This window comes from Pteropus medius, unplaced genomic scaffold (assembly GCF_902729225.1).
Source record: "Pteropus medius unplaced genomic scaffold, Ma_sr-lr_union100, whole genome shotgun sequence".
In the NCBI taxonomy this organism is placed as follows: domain Eukaryota; kingdom Metazoa; phylum Chordata; class Mammalia; order Chiroptera; family Pteropodidae; genus Pteropus; species Pteropus medius.
The window spans coordinates 29,985,387-29,998,172 of record NW_024340696.1 but is presented as its reverse complement, the minus strand read 5'-3'; the positions used below and the strand labels follow the sequence as shown (position 1 = coordinate 29,998,172).

Below are 12,786 nucleotides of genomic sequence, written 5' to 3'. Positions count from 1 at the left end.
CAGGCACATTGGGATGATGGAGAAAGCTACAGATTGAAAAAAAAAAAGATAATCATCAGGACAGCTTGCTCATTTCTGGATAATTAGACTACAGTAGCTTGAAGAAGATAGATGTCCACCTATACAGTAAGTTATCGATAATTTTTAGTTAAATGAAAAATTACTAGTTTTAGTGCACACAGAGGTCCTAAGTTTAGAGAATATGAAAGATATTGCTAGCTGTCCAGAAAAAAAAAAATACATTCTTCCCTTTTCCATAATAGTACTTGTTGTTAGGACACGCCCAACTCCAAGGCCCCATCTAGAGTGTGATTCCCAGCTTCTCTGCAGCTGACTGCAGCCTTGTGATTAGTTCTGATGAACAAAATGTGAGCAGGTGCCAGTGTGCAATTTCTGATTGACTTGATACCGAGCTTCCTCCTCTTCAATGATTGGAAAAGCAATGACTGGAACCTTCTTGGAGGTCACTTGTTAAAGGCAACAGATCTACTATCAGACTGGATCTTTGAATTACTATATGGGTCAGAGTGTCCCCCCAACTGCAAATTTCACTTCAGAACTATCACATGAGAGAAGTAAATGTCTAAATTCTTAAATGGCAATGTTAGTTGGGTCTCTTTATTAAGCAGCCTAACCTTTAGCCTTAGATCATGCGGAGCATAAAGTTACATTGATAATTTCTCTTCGATTGGAACCTACTGACTGAAGGGCAAAAGGAGACAGGGTTTCTTTTGGAAAACATGTCTGCATTTTTAACAACCAAGTGTATAGTTCACTGCTTTGAGAATCAGATAGGTGAAACCAAAGATGACGTCATACAATTTTAGGAAGCACCATTCACATTCACATCATAGTCTAGGTGAAAGATGCCCCCTGGAGTTATTCACTGTGCTACCTGGATAGACATATACAGGTAGTATATATCTAAGTACTTCAGGTATTTTAAATGACAGCTTCAACCACACCATGTTGTCTATCCTAATTTGTCTCCTGGAAATATCAAGCCAAGCTTCATCCATGGCATTTTCTCCTATTCCTTCACTGTGCATATATATGTTACTTGCTTCATTTATTCTTGCTTTGCAGTTTTGACACTCATGAGTACCTTCATCAACCTTCTCATTTGTCACTCTTATGCCTTTTGTCCCTGTTTTAGGCCTGTAAACTCAAAGTACCCTCCCACCTTGCTTCCTGATTGATGCAGCCATCAAATTACCTTTTCCACCAAAGGGTGATTTCCCCAGCACACTTTCACTATAGGACACGCCTAGGCATGATTAAGCTGTTGACAGCTAGAGGAGTTGTGGAAAATGAATATCAGAGCAAATGCTCTACCAAGTCGGACCAGAAGAATAAAAGACTACATGGGGAAGCTCTCAAGCTTTCGAAGATCTCAAAGTCTCTTACAGTACTACCTAGCATCTAAGAAGATTTACTAATGCTCCCTGATAGCCTAGAGACTTGCTATTAATCAAAAATGTGGTCCAGCAGCATTGGCATTACTTGAGTGCTGTTAGAAATGTAGAATCTCAGGCCCCACCCTAGAATGCCAAAATCAGAATCTGCATTTTTACAGGATTTGTACGTTAACGGGTGAGTTGTATACACACGTTAAACATTTCAAAGCCCCAGGCTGGCTGGAGGGAAAATATGTAGACAGAGCACTGGCCCCGTGGAAAAATTACAAGTTCAAGACTAAATCAGCAGAGCAGTGACATTAAAGGAGCGGCTCTCTCATGCTTAAGCCTTCTAGCACGAAAGGAAATGCTGCGTGATTGGTAAATATATTTTAGGACATGGGGAGACAGATTCCCCAATTTTTATTTGCTAAATAATATGTTTTTGCTTCTCAATAACTGTTATTTAAAAGTGGAAGGCAATTCTAGTGAGCAATTTCTCCTGTTTCTTCTAGAAGGGGCCTTGAGCCAATTGAAGAACAAAAGTCTACAGCTTAGTTTGGGATCTATTGTCACATGTGCCTCTAACAAGAAATAAAAGAGGCTTTTTTGTATCCTTGAAACTCATATGAAAATACTATCCTTCTAGAAATAAAGACATAAAGCAGCTGTATCTATAAGTTTTGGTGGTGAAAGAATTAGATTTGGACTAATTTCTTACAAAACAACTATTTTTTCTGCATCAGTGAAACAATTACAATCCTCTAAAGCCTACTTAAAAAAGTCATTAGTTTAAAACTTTAAATACATTTACTAAGGCTTACAAATTTTACAGTAAGGGTACCACTGTTATCAGTATGGTTGACCAAAAGAAATAATATCACCCAGAAAGTAAAGGATCCAGAAGATCGTGAAAAATATTGCATTGTAATGGAGAACTCCAACTCTGTGTTTATTACACACAAAACAGCAGATCTGAGAAATTCTGAATCCAAATAAACTAAACTTTCTTTCAATCACAACTAAACCAATTCCAGAATAGTAGAGTGTTGGAAAGGTTGGCGACTAAATAGGAAATAGGAACAAAAGAGGGGTGTTAGGGTTCACTTTAAGTGACCATAAATCAAAGCAGCTCGGGCTTCAGAAAGGCCTTTAAAGTCAAGCCAGTGAGGAAAGCCAACAGCAGCTTCGCCAAAAGGGTTCTTGTATCTTTATTTCATTTCTTCTTTTCATGAGAAAATAATGCCTAATATCACTTTGTTTCAAGTAACAATAATTTTAAATGCCTTATGAAATGTTATTTATGCTACAGATCTAACTCTACAAAGAGCCATGAAAAATTCACTGGTGCTATATTGGGAAAAAGGTTTTTTTTTTTTTTTTTCTTGGCTGATGTAGAGGGTGGAGAATGTGAAAAGGTAATTAGGCAATTAATGCCACCCTGATACCAAGCCAGAGGTCAGAAAATCAGGCTCATTAATTTAATCATGTACTAGTTGAGGCTGTAAGCACTTCTCTCTTAAATATATCTACTATCTTTAAAAAACTCTTCAACAAATGCCAATTTCGAGAATAACGAAAACTTCAACACTTGTCACAGCCCTGCCAAGGATGCTTGCGGGATGCTATTTTAATCATTTCTCTGCCTTTTAAGTAAAATCCAAAAGAAAATTTTCAAAGAGTCTTGTTTTGAAGCTTTTATTCTCTAATGCAAACACCAAAACAAGAATCCCAGACAACTCTCCCCCATCCTTCAAATGCACATTCAAATGCACATAATGGGATAATGGGTCTGCCCTAATGAAGTGTAAGGGAATTCATCAAAAATTCTTACAAAAGAAGCCTAAATGGTGCAGTGAATTCTAAATCCTAACTTTTGGGTTATTAGGACTTCCTGCTGAAGACAAGGAAATTGTTTGATGAGAAATGTTAATCACTAAAGGAAATATGAGGACAAGTGTCAGGAAATGCCATGATCATAGACAAACACACATGTCACTATTATTACTCATCTTGTTAGCATGATGATTACCTTTTAAAATTATTTAGAAAATAACGTTAAAGAAAAATTAAAGCCAATGCATTAACTCAATTTTTTAACTATCCAAATACAACTTTTTTTCTAGCAACGTTCTTTTACATGTGCACATATTTTCATAGTTCAACTCAGAATGCAAATATCATTTTTATATTTTTATTTGACATTGCTAGCATCAGTCTATTTCTGTCAATTTTTACAATTATTAATAGGCATATTATATTCTATTTTATTGTTAGAACAGGGTGTGCCAAATCATTTTCTATTATATAAAACAAATGTATTATTTCTACTTATATTCCTTTATAGATTCAGTAAATAATACAGTTGTATTTATAGCTTATAGCTTTTTGCTTATTCAGAATTATTTCCTTAGTATGAATGCCTCAATCTTATATTTCCACATCAAGAGATCTATTTGTGGTTCCCGTTATAAATGTCTACATTGTTTTTCTAGATGTTTTATCCCCAATTATACTTCTATCAAAAATTAAGAGTAGCATCCTCACAAGAATATTTTTAACAATTATGACTATCCTTCTTATATGTATGAACTATTTTTTCTTTAGCTTAGATTATATTTTAAATGCTCTAGAAAAATTAAAATTTTCTCACACATTTTTTAGAAATTATTTATTTCTATGAATAACAGTGAATAAAATATTATTGGAATTCTGATTATTGTATGTATGGAGCATGCATGTTTCCTTTTTATGAATTGTTTATATTCTTAGTTTATTTCATAATGGATATTGAATTTTACTTATAATTCAAATGAATTATTATTATATTGTATTTATTAACTTTATAATATTAAATGAGAATATTTTTCTAATCACATTTTAAATTTAATTTTGTTAATTTTCTTTATTTAGAAAATTGAGAGTTTACGTGCACTAATCTGTTAGTGAATTTCATAAAGAATGCCTTTTAAATTTTAAAGTAATAATAGAGTATATATATTACATTTTCTGTATGTTGAAACATAAAATGCAGAGGCAAACAAAAAAAGTGAAACAACATTCACAAGAAACTGCTTGATAAAGCATTAATATCCTTTCTATATCAAATTCTTACATATATTGACACTAAAAACCTAAAAACCACAGTAGAAAAAAGAGCAAAGGAAAAAAAAGTCTCTAAAAGGTAAATGAATGCAAGCCAACAAGTGGAAATATCTTTATTTGTGCCAATAATCAAAAATCAAATTGAAAGCAGTTAGATATTATCTGTTGCCTACCCACCTGGATATGACATAGTAGCTGAGGCTCTCACTTCTATAACTCTCTGTCCCTCTCCCTCCATCTTTAGCTCCGCTATGCCAGAGACCGGAGGACACAGGAGGACACCAGCAGCCAGAGCCAGAGGCAAGACAGACAGGCTAGATATGTAACTACTTCCCTCCTGACATGTGGAAACAAACATACATAAATCCTGGGAAACGCAAATTGCAACTGGAGGAAAAAGAGGAGGAAATCTGGCAGAAAAGTAAAGATGCTCTGAGATGGAGACATTGTATTGGATAGAGAGTACAAGTTTCAAAAATGAACTGGATAAAAAAAAAAAACCACTCAATTGTTATGTGTCTCCAGATTAAGTATAGTTTTCCCATGGCTGAGAAGGAATGAAGATTTGTCAAGAAATGTAAGCAGTTATAAGAATAAAGCAGGGTCATACCACTCATATCTAAGTGGTGCCTATCAAGTTATATCCTACATTTATATAAAATTAGCCAAGATTTTATTTTTTATTGTGAATAATCAATACTGCCAAGACGTAGTGAAAGCAAGACCGACACAGTTGGAGAGGATGAGATGGTTGTCACAGTACAATGAACACCCTAGGTTCCCTACTGGGCTCCTTGGCTCCTGACTTCCTGGAAGTGGTAAGGTCAGTTTTTCTTCCTAGCCCAGGTTTACCAACATTTCATGATAGCCAGCCTCACTTCCCTCAATGGGATTGCCCATGAGCAAGCAACTCTCTTCTTCCTATGGTTCAGTTCTCAAACCTCTACACCTCCAAAAAGAGGAAACTCTTCTGTTTCCCCCATAAGTCCTTATTTATCTGCTCTCTTCTTAAAATCATGACAGTAAATCTAGCCATTCTCTTGATGGGAACCTCACATCCTTAAGTTTTGGGGTTGGACTCTCCCCAGGCTTCCAGTAGGACATGCTACCTCCATACAATATTTCACATCTTCTCTGAAGCAATTACATTTTTGTTAATTCACTGTCCTTAGGTCTTCTCAAGGTCAGAGTATTGGTCCTCCCAAGGCCAGAGAGACAGTTTCCTCCCAAAAAGTGAAATCGTGTCTTCATCCTAAAAAATAATCAAGCTTTTAAAACTTTTTTCATGATCAAGCCATTCCTCCCTAATTATAAAGATCCAGCCTCTCCCAGATACCTCATAACATAATAATTTCATAAACAATAATGAAAATAGCTACCATTTAGTTTGAATGCTCACTTTTTAACAGGCAGTGTTAACCAGCTTTAAAATGTATTTTCATATTTCATTTGACAAGAGTTGAACTTTGCATAAGCTCATATGTTACAAATTTCTACTTAACCAAGAAATAAATGGCTTATTTAAATTTCATAACACAAACTCATGAGGCTGTGAGGGAAATGTGATTACCCAGATTATATAAATGAAGAAACTGAGGTTCAGAAGGATTTCAAAAGTTACCAAATGTTGCATAAGCAAGTGGGACAATCTGAATTCAGCCCATCTAATTGCAAGGCCCTTACTCCTTCTCATCTGTATCAAGGCACTTTTACAGGGAAGATAGTTTCATGATGCCTTGCTTGGTATGATTCCTCTGAAGGAAATCTGTCATATTTCTTGAATTTCTATTAACAATTGATATTAATTAATTAAGTTATCAGGACTATCAAGGAAAGTTTCAGATTATGCCTTTGTTGTAACAAAGTATGAGGATTCCTGCTGAAAATTCAATACATGATTTTGCTAACAATAGTGTTGATTCCAAGCTCAAACACAATGTGTTTAAAGTTTTTCCTTCACTGAGAATAGATCTTCTTTTATAATCTGAGTATGGAAAATATGCTCAGTTTTCTCTAGAGTCTATTTCTGTTTGATACATCATTTCTCTTTGGTAAACATAATTTCTTTTTGAAATCAGATATTTTGCTTTGCCTTGGAATCTTATGTTCGTTCACATTCCCAGTCCTCATGACTGCTTAAAATGTTCTCTAAGCAAAGACACAAACAATCCTAAATAATTCACTGCACTTCTTTCGAGAACACTAGATTTTAATTAGCTGTTTATTTGTTTGTTTATTTCTCTGCTTGCTCTTTGGAGGAGAGCCCAGTACAAACAAGGGTTAATATAAAACCTTCAATTTCTTTGTAAAAGAAGCTTTCTTCCTTGGATCTGAATAACAACATATCTGTCCTGCAAAATAAACCACTCAACTGTCGCAGATATTTGGGAATGAATGCTTATCCACTAATTGGCTTCAGCTGTTTTTTCTCTTCATTATTTGAACTGAGAAAACAGCTGTTTTGGCAAATGGTTAAGCCCTAAGTCACATGGTTAGAGATTTATGCATTTCAATGTGCTAATGGATGCCTTGTAGAGCATGGTTTTGTTTATTTGATTGTTACAGGCCATAGTTAATGAATCATGACTTTCTTTAAACACACAGTGAAGCCAATCTCAATGCAGCAGGTCTTAATTTGGGAGGTCCATGTTCAGATTATTTTTTAGCTTATTATAATTTGCTTGATTTTTACTTCTCCAGGATAATAAGTAAACAAAGATAAATTGGAGATAAAGACTCTATATTTTTATGAAATCTGATATACTAGCAAGTGAACAGGAAGTCAATTGTTACAGAACAGAGTACAAATTAGGAAAAGAAAAAAAAATGAAACAAAACAATGTGTCTTTTGAATAATTTGAGCTAACCCTACTTCTTGTACTGTTTTCCTTTGAGTAAACCCATTAACGTCAAGAGCATTGGCATTTGGTTACATTTTACTCTCAGGGCAGAAGAGGTAACCACAAATGCTTATGCTATTTTATAATTAAAAGAAATTCTGTCCTAGTCATAATAATTATAATAAAATATCAGCTACAATCACATTCAAAACGAGCATGAAGTTAAAACAATGAATAAAATATCAAAATTTAAGATTAGAGATATTGTTAAAATCCGATGTCTTCAGGTGGCCTTTATCTTAAAGCATGCTGGGTAGGTGAGATGATACTCGCTTTTCAAAGACTTTCAGTATGGGTCACTTCGGTCTCCTCAGGAGCGAATTCTAGCCTTTAATCCTTAATGTAAAAAAAAATTTATTTTATTTAAAAAACGTTAATCTGATTTTCGACCAGTTTAACTTTCTTTCATAGGAGGACAGCATGTTATTATTTGACAGCACATTAGAACTCTAACAACTCAGTCCTCTCATCCTACAGATAAGGAAACAAAGTTTTCAGGGAGGTGGAGGTTAAGTGTATTGCTCAGTTAGAAGCAGGCAAATTGACTGAAAATGGAATATTTCCAAGTTTTTTAGAATAGAACATTTTTAAGGTTTTGGTTTTGCATTATGTCATGGCTCTGCCTGCCCTGCGCTTTCCTTTGCCTCTGCTCTGGTCATGCCCCAGTTATAACCATGGTTGGGATGAACTTGCATGAATAGAGAACAATAGCTAGGATGAGTAAAGACCAAGACTAGCTGAGAATTGGAGTTCACAAAAAAAGTTGATAATACAACCAAAAAAACGGAATCATCGGATGGTTGTTCAATTGTTTTATCTAAAATTAATGGCAATGTTGAGTCTTAAAGGCTGAAAGGGTTGAAGACACTAAAATTATATGACAGCACATAAAGTAAAGACGAAATAATGAATGCAACCCTTTTGAAAGATAGAGCGGATTTTCACTAATATCTTCATTGATGGAGATGAATATCATTGCATTTTTGAATCTCATGTGTATATAGCATAGGACAGAAATCTATAAGAGGTTTTTACCTCTTCCCCTTCTCTGGATCTAACTCAAGGGCAGAGTATACAATGACCAAAGGAAATGAAATACAACAACAACAAAATGATTTACCAACTTAAAGAGAATTATTTTTAATTCTATAAGAGCACACCCTACTACCCTCCATCCCTTCCTGCTCTTTTGAGGTTTTCTCTTCATCCTTCATCTGTCCAGAATGGAATTCAAGTGTGCCACAGGTCTGAAAATAAAAGAACCCAGATAAATATAAGTACTATAGGTCTTAGGATGAGAAGAGCAAAATATCCTTAGAGGCAAAGGAGGAGTACATCATTTGATACTGTACATACTGAATGTACTGTGTTAAATAACATCCTTCAAAATTCATGTCAAGCCTGGACCCTCGGATTGTGACTTTATTTGAAAATAAAATCTTCACATATGTAATCCATTAAGTTAAGATGAGGTCATACTTGATCAGGGTGGAATCTAAATCCAATATGACTAGTGTCTTTCTAAAAAGAGAAAAGACATAGAGACAAACATACACAGAAGGAAGATGACCATTGGAAGATGAAGGCAGAGATCGAATGATGCATCTACTAGGATTGCTGCCAACCACTAGAATCCAGAAAGGCATGAAAGGATCCTCCTCTGGAGCATTCAGAGAAAGCATGGCTGACCTTGCCTGCATCTTGATTTCAGACTTCTAGGCTCCAGAACTATGAAAGAATAAATTTCTGTTATTTTAATACATCCAGTTTGTGGTACGTTGTTCCAGCAGTCCTAGGAAACTAATTTAGTTGGAGTGGTGTAGAATGTTGACTTTCATCTATAGCATTCAGAGAATTGCAAGGTGAGCAAGATTCTTTGAGTTAGACAGGGAACCCAAAGGCATGAACAGAGCAAGATAAATCCTTATGACAACAGACCTGAACTACACTGGACTCTTAATGTCAGAGGCACATAAACAAAGGAAAGGACAAATTACAAAGAGGAAAATGTAATACACAAGGGCGATATAGAGATAGTATTCTAAAAACATAAACATTTCTTATAATTATAAGAGAAAGCAAGCTCTCTGGTAGAAACTTATCAAATAAAAGAAACAAAATAAAATACAATACTTTTTTTTAACCTAAGTGATTAGCAAAGATTGTTAAACCTATTATTAAATTGTTAAGCCTATTATAAGAGTGTGATAAAAATTGTTAAACCTATTATGAGTGTGAGGAGACAGTCACTCTATACTGCTATTCAAAGTAGGGTCCTTAGACCAGTGTTAATCCTCAAGCTCTTTATGGCTGATCCACAATTAGAAAGATACAAACATTGAAAGTTAAGTGCTTAGAAATTTTTATAGCAAATTGAACTTGCTATGACATCCAAACAAGCAATTAGTAGACTTGTTTATTCAGGAAGAGTATAGACTAGTTTGGCTGCTCAAGGTCATGTGATGAGTCTCCTGTCTTCTCAACTGCATGCTAATCATGAAAAATAGATCTATGTTTTAACAAGAAATATTTTTTCAGTTTTATGGAAATATTATTGACATATAGCATAATTAAGTTTAAGGTGTACAATGTGATGATTTGATATATGTATATATTGTGAAATGATTACTGCAACAAGGTTAGTTAACACCTACATCACCACACATAATTAGCATTTTCTGTGTGTGGCGATGACTTTTAAGATGTATTCTATCAGCAAGTTTCAAGTCTATAAAACAATATTGTTAATTATAGTCACCATGCTGTACATTAGATCCCCAGAACTTATTCATCTTATAAATGGAAGTTTTCTCTTTGACAAACATCTCTCCATTTCATCTATACCCCAGCCCCTGGCAAACACCATTCCATTCTCTTTTTCTGAGGTTAGCTTTTTTATATTCCACATATAAGTGAGAACATAACAGTATTTGTCTTTCTCTATCTGATTTATTTTACTTAGCTTAATGTCTTCAAGTTTCATCTATGTTGTTACAAAAGACAAGACTTCCCTCTTTTTATGGCTGAATAATGTTCTATTGTATGTGTGTCTATGTATAATGTATATACAATAGCAAAGACATGAAAACACCCTAAATGTCCATCAGTGGATGATTGAATAAAGAAAATGTGATATATATGTACATATAATATAATACACTGTATATATTATATTATGTATTTATATATTATAGTATATGTTACATACATTGGTACATATATATCATATATATAACAGTTCTATTTTTAATTTTCAACAATTGATTTTAAGATTAATTTATCAACTGTAACACAGGAATGAATAAAAATATTAAACATATAAGCAATTATATATTAAAACTTGTATTTTTTACCATCATTTTATTTTAAATCAAACCTGTATTAAATTTATGGTTCAACATTAGTAGCTAAGTTAGTCCTTTTTAGGCTTCTTTCAAATCAGCACTAAAATTTGCTAAGATTAACTAGCCATACGAAATGGCCGACACACTTGGTTACAGATTACATTAGTAAGAGACTGCTTGCAAATATTGGGTAAATCTGGGCAGAGAATGAAGCTTAAGCACCACTTTCCAATGATGCCATAGCTCCACCTATTCAGGGATTAACCAATTATATGGCAAACCAACTCATAAAACTAATAAACTAGCAAAATATGTTTTATAGCTGTTTGGCAAATATACAGATAGCTGCTAACATAGCAGTTATTTTTTGTATATCGAGAACCTAAACATGTTGGTGCTATGAAGGAAAATTACCTTTTTTTCAGTTCATTGTTAATAGATACAGCTAAATCTGAACTTTATAAACTACAGAGGATTGCATTGTCAACAAATGTTATTTTAATTTTGAATAGTGTGTTTTGATGACAAAGTTGCAATGACAGAAAAACATTCTGAAGTAGCAACCAGATTAAGATTTGCATATATATCACTACACTGCCTCCTTCATTTTGAAAATTTCTTCTGTAAAATTCATGTCAGTTGAACTGAACAATGTGTCAAGTAATGTAATAAAATTTATGAAAGTAGATAAAAATTAGTATGTTAAGTGCAAGGTTTTCTCTACAATACTATCAGTCTACTAATCATAAACAGTGGATATTATATCCTGTGGTAAAATGATTATCAAAAGAAAGAGCTTTGGGGGAATTAGAAAATAAACCATTAAGATTTTTACAGGATAAAAACAGTTTGCTCTCAACATTTTAAAGATGTGAGTGTTCAGCCAGATTGACTTATTTGTCTGTTTTGTATTTTTAATGATCTCAATACTTCCATATGAGAAAGAATGCAAAATAATTTTCAGTGGCAGATAAAAAGTCCAATGCAAAATATAGACCTCTGAAAGAATACAATTTACATAGAATGTGATGATGTGTTACATAATTTAACAATTATCAGTGAAGTAGGTGCTGACCTTAACTTTGCACATCTGCATCCTGCATTATCATTTGGGTGTGAGGGGATAGCAACACATAGATACCTAGGTGCTTTATATATTATTCATAGACTATTTCAGAGAGGATAATTAAGAATGGTGATTTCCTCTTTAAAAAGGCTGGGACTGGAGGGTAGGAGTGAGATTTCTCATCAAATACCTTTGTGTATGTTTAAAATTTGAATCACATTCATGTATAAGCTACTTGAAAATATTAAAGATAAAAGTAAGTGATAAAGTATATTTGTTAACTACAGCCATGCCGCCCTGAATAAGCCCGATCCTGTCTGATCTCGGGAGCTAAGCAAGGTCGGGCCTGGTTAGTACTTGGATGGGAGACCACCGAGGAAGACCAGGTGCTGTAGGTGTAACAAATAAAAAATAAGAGATTGTAAACTGACAAGATCTTTGCAATCTGTGAAGTCAACCAAAGGTTGCCTCACCTAAAAAAAAACAAGTATATTCGTTAAATAAATCTTCAAGAATCTGTTACTTAAGCGAGTATGGAAAGACACATTACACATGTTTATATTCTCATTCACTTAGTATAAAGGCATCAAGTAATTATTACAAGATCTACCACGTATCAACCTTCTCCAAAAACCATCCACCCATAATGTCGAACTTCTTCAAACTTTAGACTCATCGCATTCTATTAGGATGATACCAAATCAGTCCTAACAGAGCTCAGGTGTATATCAGGAGCCCATTTTGATCAGTAGGTAGGCTCTGGGATGTATTCCTCTTCCAAACTCCAGTTTCCACTAAATCTAGGGCTCATCCATGTATGCACATATACTTTAAGTTAGTCTGTACCCTTAGCCAAAAAAAAAAACTCCTGATAACTGAAAAGCTATCGTTTTATATGTATGTATATAAATATATGTATATATATATGTATATATATACTTAATAGTAGATATGTAGAGACATCTAATTATATA

General features: G+C 34.0%; 1 pseudogene; it reads left to right on the top strand.

The window, feature by feature from the left end:
- Positions 1–12,091: 12,091 nt before the first annotated feature.
- Positions 12,092–12,210, top strand: LOC120609426 (uncharacterized; annotated as a pseudogene).
- Positions 12,211–12,786: the final 576 nt, after the last annotated feature.